The sequence below is a fragment of the Rhipicephalus microplus genome, unplaced genomic scaffold (assembly GCF_043290135.1).
Source record: "Rhipicephalus microplus isolate Deutch F79 unplaced genomic scaffold, USDA_Rmic scaffold_13, whole genome shotgun sequence".
In the NCBI taxonomy this organism is placed as follows: domain Eukaryota; kingdom Metazoa; phylum Arthropoda; class Arachnida; order Ixodida; family Ixodidae; genus Rhipicephalus; species Rhipicephalus microplus.
The window spans coordinates 28460153-28483295 of NW_027464586.1; the positions used below are offsets into that span (position 1 = coordinate 28460153).

The 23143-nt window shown below is 48.5% G+C and overlaps 1 protein-coding gene across 4 annotated transcripts in view; it reads left to right on the forward strand.

The window, feature by feature from the left end:
* Positions 1-23143, forward strand: part of LOC119165924 (ATP-binding cassette sub-family C member 2) — a 1429043-nt gene that overhangs the window by 1224653 nt on the left and 181247 nt on the right. The gene's annotated exons all lie outside the window — the stretch shown is intronic.

Consider the following 23143-nt stretch of genomic DNA (forward strand, 5'->3'; position numbering starts at 1 on the left):
GCAAGCACCGCAGGACATGTTGCATGAGATTGACTATACATGCCGTAAAAGAAATTGGTCACAAATTTTCGACGGATATGGTTTTCCCTTGTTTTGGGATGAAGGAAATTCGCGCATGTCGCCATGCTTGGGCTTTGTGTCATTCTGTAAATGCTAATGAAACGTGTCCACCAGGTGCGTGTGATCTGCGTCGTTGAGATTTCGAAGTGTCGTGTACCGGATGAGATCAGTACCCGGCGCTGAATTGTTGCGTATATCCTTTAACACGGAGCAGACCTCTAGAAAAGTATTTACGGCATCTAGGACACTGGGAGAATCTGTGTCGTATGAGAATGGGTGATACTGGTAACTCACTTCAAAAAGATTGTAACATCTTTTAATTCCTGCGGCAGACGCTCCGAAGAGTTTCTAAACAAACGAGTGAAAACATGCAAGCGCTTTTGAGTCTGCTTCTTTGAGCCCGATGGGGCTATTAGTGCTCAGGGAAGGTCCCATGTGTTAGCAACACTCAGTTTGTCGGCTAGAGAATTACAAAATACCCTCCACTTCTTTCTCGCAAGAGTGTGAGCGTATTCTTGGGCTTGCGGCTTGATACGCGCAATCGGAAGTTTTAGTTTTTGATTTAGGTGCTGAAGCTTCCAACACTTAGTCCCCTTCTAGCGTCCCACATGTGGAGCTGGAGCGGGTGCCGTCGGGACCGATGGGTGCAGTGGTGATCAACTGCGTGGTGGCATTGAGGTAAGCCGTATAGGCCACGAGACAGTCGGAATATCCATCCGCCTCTGGACTGGTACTCCGTAGCTCTCAAAATTTAGCCCAATTTGTTATACAAACATTACATTCAGGCCTGCAAGAACTGGCAAAAAGAAGGATGGTTGCGATGATATGGTATTCGCTCCCAAGTGTTTTTTCTAAGGGCCCGTTTAAGATGACAACGCCAGTACCGCGAATCGTCGTCAGATCGGGACTCGTATCTCGTGAGACGCTACTCCCGACGCGGCTTGAATGCGTGGGATCAGTAAGCAACGTGAAGCGCATATCGCATACGGTGTTCCAAAATTTTGTTTCTTTTCCAGTGCTCTTGGATTATCTCGAAACGGAGGGCGCTGCCTTGAAATCTCTGCCAATGAACAACGTGTTACCAAACTGAATAAATTCTCTGAATAGACAATGAAAGTCGTGCGTGCGGGCGCAAAGAGAACTGTAAAGAATTAGAAAAAAAATATCGCTGCATTTGGTGTGTGTGATTATTTTTATAGGCTATTAGTGAATGTCAGCGCCGACCGAATGTACGCATACTGTGAAACGGTTCGACACAAGTGATTCCATGAGACCCGAATCAACCGTACGCGTCGAGACCTGCAAAGAAAGGGATGCAGTTGGTCTCCTGAAATAGTATGACGTCAGAAGCCATTGAGTTCATGGCAATGTACTGCTGCAGGTGACCTCGCTTGCGGTAGAACCACCTGCAGTTCCATTGCCAGACCACAAGATGATCTGGGTTACGGGCCGCGGTCTTCACTCCTAAGAAACGAAGGCGTGTGTATGGGTGGGAGCACTTTGTGTTCGGTGCGAGTGTTAGAGCAAGGGTGAACTCCTAGCACAGTTGTTACATGTTTCACTTAGTTTGTTGCTGTATTTCGGCTGACAGAGGGGAGATACTGTTACTGATTGAGGCTCGGAAGGTCACTACTACGTTGTTGAGTGTGCCCTGGAGCGCAGATACCGCCTGATGGTGTATATCGCGAAAGTCTTGCCTAATTGTAGCACACGCGGTCTCTATCTCGTGTCGAAGTCTAGCATCTAGATCACGCAATTTGACGTCCATTTCTGTACAAAGCTGATGTAACTTATTCGGGTCTGAATTATGTGTCACGTGTGAAGGTGGAGATGAATTAGGGGATGTGGCAGCGGAGGAATGTGAGAGCAGGAGAGGCCCCATGGCCAGCTTTCCTCCCAAGATGTTGCCGGGCGTTCCTCGGCTGTGGCTCTTTGTTTGGCTGGTTGCCGTCTGTCAAGTGGAGAGAAAGCTAATTCTATCGGCAGTGGTGCAGAATCTTCCGAAGTGGCCGCCCGCTTTACAGGTGGTGGTTGGGAACCCGTCCTGGAGTGGGAACGAGAGGAGGTCTTGCTCCGTGACCTCCACCTTGACCGAGACCGTTATCTGTATTTCCTACCTGGAGTTCAGCTTCCTGCTGACAAGCAGCCCATTGACGACGATGATGGTGCGGGGTCATGTTCTTCGTTTCTCTGTTGCCGTTCGTGCTGAAGTGCCTTCTGGATCCGTGGCTTGTTGAACGCAGACCGAACGCAGGTGGGAAAGCTCGTGTCAGTGAACGGCACCACGGAAACTTTATCATATGAACAGCACTTCGGCGAGCATGACTGGCCGGTGTCTTGCATGTGACGCAAATTGGTGTAGGGTAGTTGTCCGAATGATGCCTGACTGGAGACGAACCGTGCAAACTTGCTTGCCGGGGCGATGCACGTAGCAACGGTACTAAGCGCCATAATAACGCATGTATCGCGGCACCTGCAGTCCTTCGAAGGTAATAAAGACCGTGCTCATGTTACTCATCATTCTTGCCTGTAGAACGGTGTGGCCAGAGTTATCGAGATGATTAATAAGTTTAGAGGGGCTCGTTACCGGGTCGACGCCATACACAATGCCTTCACATGAATTCTCGGGAGGGGCAATGTAAAAAGACAGAGGATAAGAATGCTCGCCTAGGTTGACGTGCTGGACACTGCCCAGCACCTCAACCAGGGCGGAGTGCTCAGGTCCAGGGCGATGTGCTCATGTCGCGTCCTTACTACAGCAAGTTTTTTTTTTCGGGCCGCAAACGGAAATCTAGCCAGGCGGCTTCTGTAGGAGGTAGGCTTTCGGCAGCTCCAATAGACCACGTCAGTGTGAGGCGAGTTCATTGGTCCAAGCGTAAAGCTGCTTGTGGGCGTAGGATGGCTTTGTAGTCAAGGAAAGACAAAAGTGATGGCTGCGATCTTGTTGGCTTCGTTGAGTGGTGTAGCCTTCAAGTTCACCCGTCTAAGATCCTGCTTCGGCTGAGAGACCAACAGATCGGCTATTGTGCGTCGTTTCTTCTGCACCAAAACCCAAGCATAGCCGCCATTGTTGGAGGAGGGTGTCGTGTCATGTCATCACTGATGGGCCCAGGTGGGGTTTTGTCCATAGCTGCTGCAGCTGCTGTGCTCACAGCGTTTTTCGAAACTTTCCCTGGCGGGTGAATGGAAATATTCGTAAAGAAAATGTAAGTGCTTTCGGCGTGTATTATGATATGGAGGCTAAATCATTACACCTAGACCGGGAAAATCACAGAGACTCAATTTGCAAGCAGGTTGATAAACCTCAAACTCTGCCCCTTGCTCTGTTGCTCACAGGTCAAGATATGCCCCACGTGCAGTGGTTGTCGTCTACATGATTCCACTGCCATGTTTTAAACCGTGTGTCCGCCAAACCAGCAAGTGCATAGATGACTGCCTCCGAGAGCGCCGACATAAGGTTCACTATTTGGTGCAAGGGCACCATGGCACGTATTGCCGGGATTGCGGTGGCACTCCCCTCTTCGATCGCTGTTCTATATTTGCAAGACATACATAGGAATCATTTTATCCACGAAAGTATTGAAGCAAAAATTACAATTGTTAGCTGATAAGTGTTCATAAGTGGTAAGGGATAATTGATAAGTGATCATAAGTGCCTAAGCCCCCCTTTTATATTGCTTCATCACATTTATTACCTGGCTGGGGTTTGAGGCAATCGAGGACCCATCACACATGTTTTACCAGAAGCATTTATTAGGCTTGTCTGATTTTCCTGCTCTGTATCCCCCTTTTCGACGTATAAATTGTCGTGTCGTGAAGACAGATGTATTTGAAAACGCTTAGAAAGCAGCAGTGAGTGGGTCTATTTATGAACCACGCGCCCGAGAGTTTCTCGTCTTTCTCGTCGTTGCGCTCTGCATAAAAGCGTGCAGATGCGCGTATACGCTGTCGCCTTCATCATTTTCGCGGGATGCAGGTGATATTTGCCCTCTCCAAAAATTGCATCGTCGTGATTCGCAGCCAAGGCGCTCTACTTATAAAAACGCACATATGCACCGGCACCCACAGGACAAACGAGAGTTAGCTGGACAAGTAGGGTTTCATCCGGATGACACGCCACCCACAGGGGCACCTGTGAAAGCAGGCGTTTGGTGTGTAGCGACACCATGAACCCAAGCTAACGGGGGGTTTTCGACTCCCTCCCACACCTAGCCGTGCATGGCTGAGCCGTGTCCGAAAAAAGGGGATCCTGGGGGTTGAGCTGAGGCTGGGTGCTTGTACTTTTAAGCCCCCCACCCCGGCAGAGGCAACACGCCCCCTTGGCCCGGCTTCACGTATTCGGCACCCCTTAGCTGTCCCACCATAGGAAAATCGGAAATCACCTTTTCCTATCTCTCTCTCCCTAAATCTTCGTCTTTATCTCCCACTATTTATCTCTCCTGTCATCTTCTCTTTTCCATCTACTTCCAATTTCCTGGCGGCAAGGGTTAAATTTGTGTGCTTATCCAACCTAGGAATAATCATAATAGTGCTGCGTGCATAGCTGCATTTAGCGGCGAGATAGCGACGACAACGAAGAACGCGGATTCGCTCGAGAGGCGCAGCGCAGCAGAGTGAAGAAGAGGACAATCTTAGCGGCCTTCTCTGAGAGCGTCTCTACAAGTCCTACTGTCCGTGTTTTTAAATAAACCCCCCTGTCATTTATAACCCGCGACACTGGTGGAGGAGCCGGGGTACTACCACCCCATGATCAGCACCCCTGTGAGAAGCCCCGAGTCCAGCCCTACGAGACAGCCACGCGTGGAGACGCCTGTGCACCGCTCAAGCCGTCGCCTTCAAGGTCTTGAACCAGAATTTCGCCTTTTAAAGGGAGCAACACTTCCGACAACCACCCCTACTCAAGAAATGGCAAGGAGTCCTGCACAGGTGACGGTCCAGAATATGCGCATTCCTGAACCATTTCATGGCCGGCCGAACGAAGATGCACAAGACTGGCTTGAGCAGTTCGAACGGGTAGCTAAATCGAACTACTGGAGTCTCGATGGAAAGCTCTTCCACGTATACTTCGCCCTTGAAGACGGCGCGAAGACATGGTTTATAAACCGGGAAGCAACATTGACGACATGGGAGGAGTTTTGTCGTCGGTTTCTTGACACCTTCGGTAACGCGGACCGACGCGAAAAGGCACAACGCCTTCTTGAAGGACGCACCCAACAGCTGCATGAAAGCGTCGCCATGTTTGCTGAGGATATGGTGCGCCTGTGCCACCGCGCGGACCCCAACATGCCCGAGGCTCGAAAGCTAACCCATCTCATGAGGGGCGTCAAAGAGCAGCTATTTGTTGGTCTTGTGCTCAATCCACCGACAACAGTGGACGAGTTCACCAGGGAGGCCACCGCAATAGAGCGTGCGCTACAGCAACGGTACCGACAGTCTGATCGCCCGGCCACCGGCGCAGCTGCAGGCGCCGCCGCACTTACCGCAAACGACGAGTTTGCTCTACGCCACCTGATTAGACAGATCATGCGTGAGGAGATCGCGAAGGAGAACGCGAAATACACATTGCAGTCACAGGCGCCCCCGCAGCAGGAGTCCACGGTAGCCTCCGTCGCTGAAATAGTTCACCATGAACTTCGACAAGCGTTTGCCTCTCCTCAGCAATATTCTGCTCCACCGCACCGTCCAAACTCGTATACTTATGCAGATGCTGTGCGTCGTCCATTGGCTCCAGAAATATCGTACCAGCCGAACGGATACAGCTATGCAGACGCTATTCGTCGACCCACGCCCATGCCAGCGCCGCAGTACCTCGAACCGTATCCTGTGGCAGCCTGGGCTCAGCAGGATTCTGTCACGCGACCCTATATGCGGAAGACCGACATATGGCGCACTGCGGATCGTCGACCACTCTGCTACAACTGTGGAGAGCCAGGGCACATTTGCCGTTTTTGCCCACATCGCCGAGCTGAATACCGCGGTAGTGCACCTACAGCTACGCGCCGACAGTTCGACGAAAGCCGTGCCCCCATCGACGACGACCAGGCTGGCAGGCGGGAAGGCTCTTCTACCTTCCGGACGCGGTCACCATCACCGGCTCGCTTTGGTTCACCAAGCCGCCGTAGTTTTGCTGACGCCGTCAGAGGTCGGTCTCCCAGCCCACGGCGGGGAAACTGAAAGCAGCGACCTCTGGGGGGAAGGTTGCAAGCCGTCGAATTGCCGAAAAAACCCCACTGCTGCCGAAACACGTGAGAGACGACGATGAAGACTTCGCCGAAAAAACTGTGACTGCCGACCTTGCTGTGACGATTGACGGCGTTGAAGTGACGGCCTTAGTCGATACGGGTGCAGACTTCTCCATAATGAGTGAACGATTGGCAGATGAACTCAAGAAAGTCAGGATGGAATGGACGGGCCCTTATATCCGAAGTGCTGGAGGCCAGATAATGACTCCCACGGGAAAATGTACAGCAAGACTCACTATTGAGAATGTGGCTTTTGTAGCCACATTTCTGATCCTACCGGAGTGCTGCAAACCTATGATTCTGGGAATGAACTTCTTAAGAGAGTACGGTGCTGTGGTCAACATACGCGACGGTGTGATCACATTTGCCGCTGACAAGTCTGTGACCACTGATCCAGACCAAGAACCCAGGGTGTTACGTGTGGTCGACGACGACGTCTGCGTGCCACCACTGTCATGTAGTCTTGTTTCCGTGTGTTGTGCCGTGCACTGTATTGAAGACGCCATAGTCGAACGCATCACTGACCTTCTTTTTCACCAAGGCATCGCCATCGCTCGCGGTATTGTCAGCTTAGTGGATGGGCGCGCAGACGTGCTTCTGACCAACTTCACGAATGAACGCCGGCACATCGGTAAAGGCACGGCTGTGGCGTACCTCGAAGAGCTGGACTACTCTCACGACTGTCTTCTAATGCAAGGGGAAGCCACAGTTCAATCACCTCCACATACACCACCAGTTGATATCGGTCCGAGTCTAACACCGACTGAAAGATGCCGTCTTATGGAGCTGCTCGACCAGTTCAAGGACTGTTTCTCATCGACATCACGAGTGGGTCGAACGCCTCTGACTAAGCATCGTATAATTACAGAAGACACAGCAAGACCGATCCGACAGAACCCTTATCGCGTCGCTCAGAAAGAACGTGAGGTAATCCAGCAGCAAGTCAAGAAGATGCTAGAGGATGACGTTATCCAACCATCAAAAAGTCCTTGGGCATCTCCAGTGGTACTCGTGAAAAAGAAAGACGGCAGCTTGCGTTTCTGCATCGATTATCGTAAGCTGAACCATGTTACAAAAAAGACGTTTATCCATTACCACGGATCGATGACTCTTTAGACAGGCTACGGCATGCACGCTACTTCTCGTCAATGGACCTTAAAAGTGGATACTGGCAAATAGAAGTAGATGAGCGCGACCGAGAAAAGACCGCCTTCGTGACGCCAGACGGGCTTTATGAATTCAAAGTCCTCCCTTTCGGTCTATGCTCAGCCCCAGCCACGTTTCAGAGACTAATGGATACCATTCTGTCCGGCCTGAAATGGAAAACATGCCTTGTGTACCTCGACGACGTGGTCGTTTTTTCGGCCACGTTTGAAGAGCATCTAAAGCGGCTACTGTAAGTCCTGCAAGCCATACGGTCCGCTGGACTCACACTCAAACCGGAAAAATGCCACTTCGGCTTCGAAGAACTCCAGTTCCTGGGACACGTGATCAGTCGCGAAGGTGTGAAGCCTGACCCAGATAAAACAGCAGCCGTCGCAAAGTTCGCAAGGCCTGTTGATAAGAAAGCGGTCAGGCGTTTTCTGGGTCTCTGCGCCTACTACCGGCAATTTATAGCAGGCTTTGCACACATCGCCTCTCCACTCACCCGCCTTACAAGGGAAGACATCGCATTTGTATGGGGTGAAGAGCAAGAAGCTTCATTCAACGAGCTGCGACAGCGTCTACAAACTCCACCTGTCCTCGCTCACTTCGACGAGAATGCACCAACAGCCATCCATACAGACGCCAGCAATGTGGGCCTAGGTGCTGTTCTTGTCCAGTGCCAAGATGGTGTGGAGAGAGTGGTTGCCTACGCTAGCAGAACGTTGACACGTGCCGAGTCCAACTACTCAACAACGAAGAAGGAGTGTCTGGCCGTCGTTTGGGCAGTTGCGAAGTTCCGCCCGTACTTATATGGCCGCGCTTTCCAAGTCGTAAGCGACCATCACTCTCTTTGTTGGTTGACCAACATGAAAGACCCATCTGTACGTTTAGCACGGTGGAGCTTACGGCTCCAAGAGTATGACATGGCCGTAGTGTACAAGTCCGGAAGGCAACACTTAGACGCCGACTGTTTGTCAAGGTCACCGATTGAATCACCGGCTATAGAGGATGATGATTTCCCAGGTTTTTTAGGAGTTGTTGATGCAGCTATTATTTCTCGGCAACAACAAGATGATCGGGAGCTCAACTCGCTTATAGAATTCTTGAATGGACGAGCCGCCAGTGCACCAAGAGTGTTTTCGAAGAACTTATCGTCATTCTGTTTACGGGGCGGAATTCTGTACAAAAAGAACTTTTCATCAACAGGTAGAAGCTATCTGCTGGTAGTTCCTGGAGCTCTCCGCAGCGAAATTTTACAAGCCTGCCATGACGAAGCCACTGCGGGCCACCTCGGTTTCACAAGAACACTGACACGCATCAAAGAAAAATATTACTGGCCAAGAATCGCCGCAGAGGTTAAACAGTACGTCCGAACATGCATTGACTGTCAGCGGCGCAAGGTACCACCTGTCAAACCCGCTGGGCTATTACATCCTGTGCCCGTGCCAGAAACCCCGTTTTCTCAAATCGGAATGGATCTGCTGGGCCCATTCCCAACATCGGACAGCGGCAACAAATGGGTTATAGTGGCGACGGACTACCTCACCCGATACGCGGAGACCAAGGCAATCGCGAGTGGCACTGCAGCTGAAGCGGCTCAGTTCTTCATTGAGAACATTGTTCTGAGACATGGTGCTCCAGCTGTCGTCATAACAGACAAAGGTACCGCGTTTACAGCCGAGCTTTTGCGCACTGTGCTTACGCTCAGTGGCACAGCGCATAGGAAGACGACAGCTTACCACCCACAAACTAATGGGCTTACAGAAAGACTTAACAAGACAATCGCTGACATGCTTTGCATGTACGTCGACGTAGAACACAAGAATTGGGACCGAATATTGCCGTACATCACATTCGCGTATAATACGGCGCGCCAGGAAACAACAAAAATGACGCCGTTCGCACTAATTCATGGCAGAGAAGTTACGACAATGCTTGACGCCATGCTGCCTTACGATTACAATGATTCAGAGACAGACGCCGCAGACTTCACTGAGCGCGCCGAAGAAGCAAGGCAGCTTGCCCGCGTCAGAATAATGAATCAGCAGCAACTTGACGCCCAACGGTACAACCTTCGCCATCGATTCGTCATTTATCAACCAGGAGATAGAGTCTGGGTTTGGTTTCCTGTACGACGACGAGGCCTCTCAGAGAAACTTCTACGCCGATACTTCGGACCTTACAAGGTTCTGCGTCGTCTTAGCGACGTGACGTACGAAGTCGTGCCCGACGCCTCCTCCTGTTCAAAACGTCGCCAGCGTCTGCCTGAGACAGTGCACGTGGTCCGCATGAAACTTTACCACTCTCAGTGATATAAACACTCGATGGCCGCATCTCTACCTGTTGAGCGTCGGGACGACGCTCACTCTGGCGGGAGGGTAATGCTGCGTGCATAGCTGCATTTAGCGGCGAGATAGCGACGACAACGAAGAACGCGGATTCGCTCGAGAGGCGCAGCGCAGCAGAGTGAAGAAGAGGACAATCTTAGCGGCCTTCTCTGAGAGCGTCTCTACAAGTCCTACTGTCCGTGTTTTTAAATAAACCCCCCTGTCATTTATAACCCGCGACAATAGGTTATAGTGACGGCGTACTGCTGCCGTTGCGCAGACGTGTTCACATGCTCTGCCACGTCCACTATTTGGGCTCCGTGGTGGGTGGCAGGTACCGTTGTCGAATAAACACTTTCCTTCATGGGATCACCAAACCCCTTTCTGAGTTATCGCCCCAAAAAGGGGGTGCACTGAAGCAGCCTCACAGTTTTCATTTGGTCCTTGCGCTACAAGACACCGCTCATCATCATCATCACAGTGTGTAATGAAGAATCAAATTGTTCCCAAAATATCATGTCATACATTGTGAAACCACAGAAAAAATAGCAACAAATATCTCACCGTTTCTAGTTTTCAGACACCTGACTGATACCATCGACACTGGCTACAGAGCCTCCAAGATGGCCAGTGGGTCCTGCTAATAAACGTCAAAGACAAAATCTAGTATCAGAAACTAAGCAACCTTGTTGCATTTGGGGACAAACCTCTCACCGTTACCGCTCACCGGACATTAAACACAGGGAAAGATGTCGTATCAGATGAAGTTCTTGTAGACCTTACCGACGAAGAACTTTTGAACGGCTGGAAAGATGAGAATGTCATACATGTGCAGCGCATTAAAATCGGGGAAACAAATGCAGGATTCCTTACAAAACACACTGTACTGACGTTTGGAGCAAACACAGTCACAAAAACAGTCGCTACAGGCTATCTCATGCTCCGTGTCCGACAATATATACCAAACCCGAGGCGTTTTTCAAGTGCCAACAATTTCGCCACACTTACCAAAGCTGTCGACGGCAGCTCATGTGCGCAAGGTGCCACACCACAGGGCACTCTGCTGATGACTGTAAGTCTGAGGCTGAGGCCCAATGCGCGAACTGTGATGGCGGCCATCCCGCTTATTCTCGCTCATGCCCCGCCTGGAAAAGAGAAAGACAAATTCTCACAATTTACCTCCAAGAAACAGTTTCAGGGAAGCCCGTCAGCGCGCATCGCACACTTTTCTACAGAAGTCATTTGACGAAGTGGTGCAAAGGGCGTCAGCACCACTACGGTTTTCGGCGAAGCCCCGGATGACGCCTGGCGTGCCAAGGCAACCGTCAGCAGACACCACTGGAGAACCAGTCCTGGCTGCTCCGCCCTCTTCAAACACGGCCTTACCGAAGGCCCCTGTGAACCCTGGGAGCAGCCAGGGCAACACACAAACTAAAGAGGTCCCCTTGACCTCTGGCCCGGTGGGGGCGAAGGCTTTGTCCGCCAAGACACAGCCTACCCCACGTACACGACTGTCTGGCGCCTCTCCAGAGGCGATGGACACCACTGACCCACCGGCGCAGACAGCGCCGAAGTAGCGGCGAGAGCCCCTTGACCGCTCCAAGAAAGAACACCAATTACATGGCCCCCTTAAAGGCTCTGTAAAGTAAGCCGCTCCCAATCTGTACACACAGCATTGAAAACACAAATTATACATTAGAACGTCAAAGGACTGCTTAGAAACCTCTACGATGTCCAAGAACTTTTACGCAAACACTCACCAGAAGTGTTGTGTGTACAAGAAACACACTTGATACCAAAACACACGAATTTCCTTAGAGACCACAACATCTTCCGCAAAGATCGAGATGTAGCAATCGCATCATCACGTGCCTTGCTACCATATTAGACAATTGCATAGCGTGTCATGATTTGCAGATGCAAATGCTCCTTGAAGCAGTGGCCATTCGTGCTGTTGCCTTAAGAAAACATGTTACCATTAGCTCAATGCACATTTTTCATCATTCTCAGCTGCAGAAACAAGACATTTCAGTCTTTTATGGATTGACTACCTGAATCATATATCGTTCTTAGCGATTTTAATGCCCACTGACCTTTGTGGGTTGACTCGAGGAGTGGTGCGTGAGGCTGCTTGATTGAGAACTTTATTCTTTCCTCAGATGCATGCATTTTAAATAAGAAAGAGTCAGCATTTTTTCGCCTGACAAACAAAAGGTATTCTCGCATTGATCTTAGCATTGTTTCTCCCACTCTTTTACCTGTTTTTAATTGGGATGTTAATAAAAGCCCTATGGGAGTGATCACTTTCCCATATTACTGAAAAATCAAAAGATAATGAATCTCAACTCCAGGCTCCAACTTGGAAAGAAGACAGAGCAGATTCGTAGTAGTACCAGAGTCTCAGCACTATATTGATTGATATGTGGGGTTTTACGTCCCAAAACCACTATATGATTATGAGAGACTCAGCACTATATCGTGGGCCGAGATTTTCTTTCAAGGAATCGACTCTGCCGCTATGTATTTCACTGCTTTTATTATTGACGCTGCTTCAAAATTTATCCCCCAGACAAGTTGTGGTCCCTGGAGACATCGTGTCCTGTGGTGGAACGATGACTGCAGGGATGCTCGCAAAAAGCAGAATGAAGCGTGGGGTCTATTGCGTGACTACACAACTGCAGAGAATCTAATGAATTTCCAACAAATAAAGTCTCAAGGGCGAAGGACGCGCCGACAGGCTCGGAGACAAAGCTGGGGAAGTTTTTGCCAGGCAATAATTTCTATACAGATGAAGTTAAGGTCCGGAACAGAGTGAATATAGTAAGAGGCTGACAGACACACTCACTCCCTCTAGTAGACACAGAGGATAACAGTTTTGAAGATAAAGCGGACTGCCTGGGAGCATACTTTGAACACGTGTCAAGCTCATCGCATTGTTCTGATACATTCAAACGATACAAACAGGGAGTAGAAAGGCCAAAACTTGAACGTAAATGTAGAAAAAATGAGCCATACAACAAACTTTTCCGCTTGGTTGAGTTGCAGGCAACGCTAAACTGCTGCAACTAATCAGCCCCAGGCTCTGACCGTGTTTTATATCAGATGCTTAAAACCTTACCTCAAGAAACACATAAAACTCTCCTCTGTCTGTATATCTCCATATGAGCTTCTGGCAAAATTCCCTCTGCGTGGAAAGACGCCATAGTAATACCTATTCTTAAACAGGGCAAGTATCTGTCTTCCCTATCGAGTTACAGATCTATTGCTCTGACAAGGTTATTGCCTCTGCAAATTATTTGAAAAGTTGATAAACTGCTGATTATTAAAATTTTCGGAATCAAACAAACTCCTCGACCAATATGAGTGCGGATTCCGAGTGGGTCGGTCCATCACAGTCCATCTCATCCGCATAGAGGTGCAAAAACGCAAAGCTTTCATTCATAAGCAGTTTTTTCTAATTCTCCTTTTGGCATGGACGAGGCATACGATACAACGTGGCGTTTTGGCATATTGAGAGACCTCACACATTCAGGTATACGAGGTAATATGCTAAAGGTAATAGAAAATTATCTGTCCAATCGTACGTTTCGTGTTTGAGTGGGCAATGCGTTGTCACAATCGTTCGTGTAAAAAACGGGAGTACCCCAGGGTGGTGTCTTCAGTTGTACTCTCTTTCTAGTCAACATTAACTCCCTGCGATCGTGCATCCCGCGTAACATGTTTTATTCGGCATACGTTATCTATAGGTAGGTTTTAAATACTGTAATATATCGGCATGCGATCGACAGGTTTAGCTCTGTGTTAACAAGGTCTGTTTACGGGCAGATAAAAACGGTTTCAGTCTGAATCGACTAAAGAGCTCCTGTGTTCAGTTTTCTAGGAAGAGAGGCCTCTACTCTGAACCCCATATAGAGTTGCAGGGTGAGCGCGTAGCTGTCAGAAGTGAACAAAAATGTTTAGCCATAACTCTAGACACGAAGCTCACGTTTATACCACCCATTAAGTGCAACAAGGAGAAATGCATGAAAACAATGAACATTCTAAAGGTGCGGTCTCGCACAAGTTGGGGCAGCGACAGAAAATGTCTGATGACCCTCTACAAAAGCCTTATCCGCTAGCGTCTAGACCATGGGGTGATAGTGTACCAGTCCGCACCACCAACGGCATTGAAAATGCTGGACTCTGTCCACCATCTAGGCATTAGCCTTTCTACGGGAGCTTTTCGTACAAGCCCCGTGGAAAGCCTCTACGCAGACTCAGATGAATGGTCGCTACATATATAAAGACTGTACCTGTCTTTTACATAATTTGTGAAGATACCCGCAAAGACCGACCACCCTACATACCCTGCTGTAAACGACACATCCAGCTCCTAGGTCTTTCAAAACCGACCAACATTGAAACAGCTCTTCTTGCTGCGTGTCGGAGCACTAGCTGTGGACACGGGCGTCCCATTGCTCGAATACCGCGTAATGACTTCTACTACATGCGCCCCGCCATGGCAATAGCAGGTTGTAAATTGTGACAGATCTTTCATGATTGTGACAAAGCATGCCCCACTCATACACATTCAGATGTACTTCTGCGAATTGGCCCACAAGTAAACCTATCCTGAATTTTTCACTGATGCATCAAAGACTCGTGCGGGCGTGTCCTACGCAGCGGTGGGCCCATCTTTTGCGGATGTCGGTATTCTCACTCTCACACAGGCATTTTTACAGCTGAACCTTACGCAATACTGGCAGCAGCAGAACAAATTGAATAATCAGAAATAAGTATTGCAGTAATATACACGGATTCATTAAGCATTGTAAAAACTTTTAAAGCCATCAGAAGGTACAAATATCCTGTCATTGCTTCGCTATACTCTCTTCTTTGTGCCATTTAAGTATCGAAAAAGCATTTAGTAGTATGTTGGGTACCAGGACACCGTGAAATTGAGGGAGACGTGCTAGCAGATAAGCTGGCAACATCAGTCCATGCACACACTCCGATGTCATCTGTAGTTGTCCCCGTAATGGACTTGAAGCCCCTTTTGAGAAAAAAGATGAGGGATTATTAGCAGCATACATGGGACGGACAAGTACGTAATAAATTACATTTAATCAAGCCTTAACTTGGTGACTGGCCACCTACATCACAAACACGCCATACAGAAGTCGCACTCTGTCGGTTACGTATTGGTCACGCATATAGTACACACTCACACCTTTTGACCGGTGGTGATCCACCAATGTGTGAGGAATGCGGCGAACCCCTTAGTGTCCTACATATTTTGATACAGTGCAGTGAGTTAGATCCTATTCGAAAAAAGCATTTTCCAACATTCTACCGAGAACAAATGCTTCTTCAACCAGCGATGCTCATCGGTAGATATTAACTTTTCAAACATCAGTCACTATTTGCATTTTTAAAAGATTTTCGCAACTTTCACGTGATCTACCCTTGTAATCTATAGAACAACCTAACATAAGAAGTTGTTGCTGCCGTACATACATTAAAAAGCACATGTTTCGAGGCCCTTGGATATTCGGACACCAGAGAGACAGTGCAAGTGTTGAAACAATTAATGGCATATCGGATCATAAAATAGTTTTGTGTACTTTGCCTTTAGCAACTCCAATACGGCAATCTGGCCCAGTGCAATATGTGCCCTCCTTCAATAAAGCTAATGATGCGGCGATAATGAGTTACCTGTCGCACGAGTATCCCGAGTTTTCTGAGCTATGTGCAGATAACACGAGCATAGATGAAGTGTGGGCACAGTTTAAGCATCATATCATGCATTGTATTTCTAACTTTATTCCCAAACGAAAACTGGTTACAAGAAAGCACAACCCATGGGTTACCCGCGACATAATTCACCTTAAGCGCAAAATCAAGCGTGTAAGGAAGGCAAAAAAAACGCTAGGAAGTGCTAGCTCACAAATAGCAACGCTGACATCGACCTTAAAAGGAAAGATACGAGACGCAAAACGGCATTTTTATGGACACACCCTACAAAAGTTTATTAAAAGCGCACCCGATAAATTCTGGCGCTACATAAGCGTAAAACGGTCGACATTATCGGTGTTTCCAGCTGAAGAGGGCAAGAAAAAGGCGAATAATTTCAATTCTTACTTTCACTCTGTTTTTAGCACTGATAACCTCCGAAAGATTACACCGGGTTCCCGTCACGATGACCAAGGCAGATCACTTCCGTCGTTAAATATGACAGTACCTGGCATTCTTTCACTGCTATTAGACCTTGATGAAAAGAAAAGTAGTGGCCCAGACGAAATACCAAACACCTTCCTTAAACGCTATGCTGAACCCATTAGCAAGTACCTCCATCTCATATTTACAAAGTCAATTAGCGATTGCCGTCTTCCGGCGGAGTGGAAAATCGCGAAAGTTGTGCCAGTGCACAAATCTGGTGATACTTCTATCCCAACGAACTACCGGCCAATTTCTTTAACTTGCACTAGTTGCAAAATTCTCGAGCACATTATCTTAAAGTTATTAACCAAGCATGTAGAAGAAAACAACCTCATCTCTCTTTCTCAGCATGGGTTCAGAAGTGGGCTATCTACTGTCACTCAACTTGCAGAGGCTATACATGACTTCGGGCTGGCAATAAATGAACAATCACAAATCGATGTAATTTTTTTAGATTTCTCTAAGGCCTTCGACCGCGTGTCCCACTCTAAACTCATCACTAAACTCATAGACAAACTAGGCAATGGTCCAATAGTTGAATGGATTAGTGATTACCTTTCAGACCGCTACCAGTTTGTGCACTATAATGGACAAAATTCTGACACTGTTAAAGTTCTTTCGGGCGTTCCGCAGGGATCCGTTCTCGCTCCGCTCTTGTTCCTGTTATTCATAGATGACATTGTTGAATCAGTAAACGTTAAAATTAGACTGTTTGCAGATGACTGCATGATTTACAGTGAAATCAAACACATTGACGATCAGGTTGCCCTTAACGATTCCCTAAACAACGTAGCCCAGTGGTGCCATGATTGGCAGATGGTTATTAATTCCGAAAAAACGGTCGTGATGAACATAAGCAGAAAGAAAAACAAACTATTATTTCCATACTCACTTAATGGTGTCACCCTTCGCACAGCAACTCAGTATAAATATTTAGGGCTTCTAATATCATCTGACCTCAAATGGACTGCGCATATACATCAGGTGACGAAAAAGGCAATAAACAAGTTGATTTTTCTAAAACGGACCCTACGCTACGCTACCACAGATACCAAGCGCTTATCTTACATTTCCTTTATAAGACCTATGCTAGAATATGCGAATATAGTGTGGTTTCCTTCAACAAATACTGACATAGCTTTGCTCGAGAGCGTACAGCGCAAGGCGGTAAGATTTATCTTTAACCGCTATAGGCGAACGGATTCCCCTTCCGAGCTTCTGCTCCGAGCAGAGCTACCTACGCTTCGCGATAGAGCAAAAATACATCGGTTGAAGTTCTTTTATCAACTGTTGCACGGCCACTTTAAAACTAATGCCTCCGTCTTCACTACTATAAAAAAAAGGGGAAAGTGCGCCAAAAACACGACCTCATCTTCAAAGAATATTTCTGCAGTAACAATACCTTCAGGTTTTCATTTTTCCCTCGCGTAATAAGAGAATGGAATGCGCTTGATCCAGATACTGTAGCACAGCCAACACTTCAAAAATTTTTAGAAAGCGTTGAAAAACTCATGTCTGTGCTCCCAAGTTCCAGGTGTTAACCTAATTGCGTTCGGGAGAAAGCATCCACACTCTAACATTTTATTTTATTTTCTTCATCATTTGGTTCAAGGCAACTATGCCTGTATGATGTATACATTACTTATTATCATGATCGCGCGTTTCTTATGTACTCTTCTTGTATTGCCACTATATTGCCTTGCTTGTATAATGTTTGTATCCTTTCCACTCCTGTAATAACCCTCAAGGAGGGTTGACAGTATTTTGTAAATAAATAAATAAATAAATAAATAAATAAAAATAATCTCTTCATAGCCTTATCATCAGAACTATTGACCACTAGTTTTCACTTTACACATTTCAAGTCACTCTCATAATTTTATTCCCTATATGTTTACCCGCCTTTAGAGTGAGGAATATTAGGCACTTTTACAGCCACTCATCATACCCATAGCCAAATTTTTTGTCACATGTACTGGCGCTCTTTGACCATAACGTGGCCCTTGCACCAAGAAACACTATATGTCATCATCAACATTCAGCGTCATCATCATCCTCATTATCATCGGATGACATGCACGATCTCGGGCAAGCGGTTTCGGCAACCGGAACTGCCATCGCCGTCGGGAATAACTTCGTAGTTGATATTGTTCAATTGTCGGGAGACTTGATTTGTGCCGAATTATCGTCGTAATAGCTTCTCTGAAAGTCCTCGTCGACGTATTGCGATCCAGACGCATACCTTGTCGCCTGGTTTGTAGGTTACCAATTTATGTCGTAGGTCGTACCATTTCGCATCTTTGTGTTGCTGGTGGCAAATACCCACGCAGGCTAGCTGTCGGGCTTCTTCGGCGCGCTGACCAAGTTCTCCGGCGTCAGCATGAGTCTTGTCACACTCGTGCGGCAGCATAGCGTCCGGCGTTGTAGTGACTTGAAGCCCGTGTATTAAAATAAACGGCGTCGTTCCGCTAGTTTCCTGCCGGGTGGTATTATAGGCGAAGGTCACATAAGGCTAGATTTCATCCCAGTTCTTGTGTTCTGTATCGACATACATGCAGAGCATGTCTGCGAGGGTCTTACTAAGCCGCTCTGTTAGTGGGTGGTACGCCGTTTTTCTATGGTGAGCTGAACCACTGAGCCTGAAAACCGACTCCAAAAATTCTGCCACGAACGCAGTTCCTCTATCTGTAATAAGAACTGTTGGAGCACCGTGCCGAAGGACGACGTTTTTTTATGAAGAAATGGGCCGCTACTACTGCTGTGGCCCTCGGCATGGCTTTAGTTTCTGCGTAGCGAGACAAGTAATCGGTCGCGACGATGATTCATCTGTTCCTAGTAGTAGAAGTTGGAAATGGACACAGGAAATAGATTCCGATTTAGGCGAATGGCTTTGCTGGTATTTGGACGGAATGTAATATGCCTGCCGGCCTGCCGGGTGGTGCTTTGCGTCTCTGACAGTTGGCTCTTGTTTGGACCTGATGTTTCACAGCAGCAGGTAGGTTCGGTCAGTAAAAACTGTTTTGCAGACGGGACAATGTTGGAGTGTGAGCGATATGACCAGAGGTGACTTCTTCATGGCAGGCTTTAAGAATCTTTTTTCAGTGATTCAGGGACGACGAGTAGGTATGGGCTGCCTGTGGAAGAAAAGTTCTTCTTGCAGATGACGTCGTTCCTTAAACAAAAAGATGGCACTCCTCTCGCAAAAACTCGCGGCACGTCTTCATGTCGTCCACCTAAGAAGTCGATAAGCGGAAGCAGGTCAGGGTCACTGTGATGATCTTGTGAAATCGTGGCCGCGTTGATGACTCCCAAGAATGCGGCGTCCATAGACTCGTCATTAATAGCGGCAGGCTCGACGGCTGACCGCGAGAAGCAGTCTGCGTCGGTGTGCTTCTTCCCTAATTTGAAAATAATGGTCATATCAAACTCCTGAAGCCGAAAGCTCCAGCGTGCTAAAAGGTGGGTTGGGTCTTTCAAGTTAGTGAGCCAGCAAAGCGAATGGTGATCACTGACGACCTTGAATGAGCGGCCGTACAGATACGGTAGAAATTTGAGAACCACCCAAACCACAGCGAGGCACTCTTTCTCGGTAGTCGAGTAGTTCTCTTCCGTGCGATAGAGAGCTCTGCTGGCATATGCTATCACTTTATCGGAGTTATCTTGCCATTGTATCAGTACGGCGCCCAGGCCTACATTGCTTGCGTCGGTGTGAAGTGCTGTTGGCGTTTCCTGGTCAAAGTGCGCAAGAACTGGAGGTGTTTGGAGGCGTTGGCGTAATTCGTTGAATGCTGTTTGCTCCCTTTCAACCCAAAGAAAGGGGACATCCTCTCTTGTGAGCCACGTCAAAGGTGCCGCAATAGACGAAAAGTTGGCGATGAAGTTTCGGTAATAAGCACAGAGGCCTAAGAAGCGTCTCAACGCTCTTTTGTAATGCGGTGCGGGAAACTTTGCGACAGCGTCGATTTTGCCCACATCAGGTCGAATACCTTAATGGCTGACCACGTGGCCCAAGAAGCAAAGTTCGCTGAAATTGAAATGGCACTTCTCCAGTTTTAAAGTCAGGCCAGCTGAACGTATAGCTTGTATAACTGCGAATAATTGACTTAGGTGTTCCTCGAATGCAGCTGAGAAGACGATAACGTCGTTTAGATAAACAAAGCATGTCTGCCACTTCAGTCCTGATAGCACAGTGTCCATTAAACGCTGAAAAGTGGCGGGCGCAGAGCATAACCCGAATGGAAGATCTTTAAATTACCAAAGGCCATTGGGCGTCACAAAGACAGTTTTTTCACTGTCTCTCTCGTCGACCTCTATTTACCATTAGCCAATTCGCAGGTCCATCGATGAGAAATAGCGCGCATGCCGCAGCCAATCAAGAGAGTCATCTATGCGTTGCAGTGGTAGACGTCTTTCTTCGTAACTTCGTTTAACTTGCGGTATTCCGTAAATAAACGCAAGCTGCCGTTTTTCTTTTCAACCAATACCACGGGGGATGCTCAGGGACTTTTGAAAGGCTGTATTACGTCATCTTGGAGCATCTTCTGAACTTGCTTTTGGATCTCCTCACGTTCTTTCGGAGCCACATGGTATGAGTTTTGACGGATCGGTTTCGTGTTTTCTTTGGCGGTGATTCGATGTCGGGTCAGTGGCGTTTGCTTGACTTTCGACGTGCACGAAGGCTGGCGTATCAGCTCTAGTAGGCGCTGTCTATCCGAGGGTGACAGGGTAGAGCAAATGTTGAGAGACAAATGTGTCGAAGCTGGGACGGTTACGTCGTCTGGTTGCAAAGCTAAGCAATCCCTGGCTTGGTCCACGTCATCGTAGTAGGCAATTGCGGTGACCTTCTGGATGTGATGACGCTCGTTGCGGAAGTTGGTGATGAGCACTTCTGCCCGCCCATCAATTAGTGCCAGAAGGCCTCTCGCTATTTTAACCCCTTGCATAAGCAATAGCGTGTCTATTCGCTCCGCTATCACCTCATTACGGCACGGCCGTTCACATAACACCGACACAAGGCAGAAAGATCTAGGCAGGAGCATTACATCATCAGCTACACGTAAACGTTGCAGTTGTTCTTCACCGGTGGCGTCGACGTAAGGTTGGGCGGAAAAGGGGCGGAAAAGGGGACGAAAAGGTGGCGTTCTGGAATGTTGATAACAGCACCGTACTCTCGCAGAACATTCATACCCGAAATCAACTCTTTACAACAGTCTGGTAAAATGGCAAACGTGGCGACGAAGCTCGAATCAGCGATTACGAGCCGAGCGGTGCGTTTATCGGTTGGCGTCATTAGCTGCCCACCAGCACTCCTTATGCTCGGTGCACTCCACAGCGTCTTAACCTTCTTAAGGCGGTCGGCGAGCTCTTGTCGCATAATAAAGAAGTCAGCACCAGTGTCAACCAGTGGTGTTACATAGTGTCCGTCTATAATAACGCTAAGGTCGGCACATACAAATTCACTGGCATTAGTACTCGTGGTTGTCGTTGTCTTCGTCATCGCCGTCGTCACGTCGTCTTAGTTTAGAGGCAAGGGGGTCTTTTCGGCGTCTCGGCGATCGGCAACCTTGCCCCCGGAGGTTGTGGTAGTTAATTTCCCTGGCACAAGCTTGGGTAGCTGTTTCTGACGGCATCAGCGTATCTTTGGCGATTCGGGGAAGTCTGACATCGTGCAGCTGATGGAGACCACCAGAGTCTACTTGGTCGAGACACTTGGTTGGTCAGCAGGTGATCAGCACCACGGTCACGAGGGTCTTCAAAATAAAATGAAGCCACCGACAAAAGTTTCCAAACCGGGCTTCTCGATGACGGCAGTAGCACGAGATGTGGCCTGGTTTGCCGCAGTGGAAACGAAGGGATCGACGGTGGGCAGTGCGCCACAAGTCGGTCAGGCATACTGGAGGTCGCCACACAGGTTCCCGCTGCCACCAAGGCAAAGTAATGGGCCGTGGCTGAAAGGGTGCTTCTTCTGGGGCAGACGAATGATGGCGGACGGCATCAGCATAGGTAAATGAACGTGGTTCAGGTGGTGGCGCCGGTGATTGAACGCTTGCCGCAGTTCCTGGCGCACGATTTCCGCAACAGATGCAACTGGAGGCTCGGTAGACGGAAGGTCGAGGGCCCTCAGCTCTTCCCGCAGGACTTGCCTAAACATTTGCCGTAAAGAGTTTTTGGAAACGGCAGCGTTTTGAGCAGCGGCACCAACAGGCGTTCGGTCGGGCAGGCGGTCAAAGTGATTGCATCGTTGCCGGAGCGCCCGCTCAATGACAGTCGCTCTTTGATAAATTCATCAACTGTTGGTGGTGGATTTCGTACAAGGCCGGCGAAAAGCGCTTCTTTAACTCCCCGCTTCAGGTGACGAACTCTCCTTGCCTCGAGCATGTCAGGGTCAGCGCGGCGAACTAGACGGACCATATCCTCAGCGAACATGGTGACGCTTTCGTTAGGCTTTTGCACGCGGGCTTCAATCATCTGTTGTGCGACATCCCGTTGGTTCGCACTCAAGAACGTCTCAAAAAGATTTTGGCGGAAGTTTTCCCAGGTTTGGAATGTAGGCTCCCTGCTCTCGTACGATGTGCGAGCGATGTTTTCCGTTGCCATGAAGGCATGGCCAAGTTTCTCTTGTACGCTCCAATGATTCACCACAGTGGTCCGCTCGAACTGGTCGAGCCAGTCCTCGACATTTTTATACGGTGCTCCACGAAAGAGTTCGAAAAGAGTTTCAGACCCGAAAGAGTTCGGGTCTGAAAAGTTACCTGTTAAGGCAGAGTCGTCTAGGCCGGAGGAAGATTCGCAGACGTTGAAGGGGCCGCCATGCTGGCAACAGGAGATGCCGTCGAGAGATCTGGACTTAGGCCAAGTAGGCGCCAGCTGAATCGATGTACAGAAGTCGTAACAAGACGTTGAGCCTCTGGACTGGGTGTACGGTACCGAAGAACGCTTTCCTGCATCAGGTTGCAGGCCCCAGCACCTCCACCAGTGTCGCGACGTGGAGACAGAGGTCTTATTTGATGACGCTTAGAAAGCAGCAACGGGTCGGTCTTTTTATTAACCGTGCGCTAGAGAGTTCCTCGTCTTTCTCGTTGTTGCGTTCTGTATGAAAGCGTGCTGATGCGCGTATGCGCTGTCGCCTTCTTCTTTTTCGCAGGACGCACTTGACAATATTTTGATACG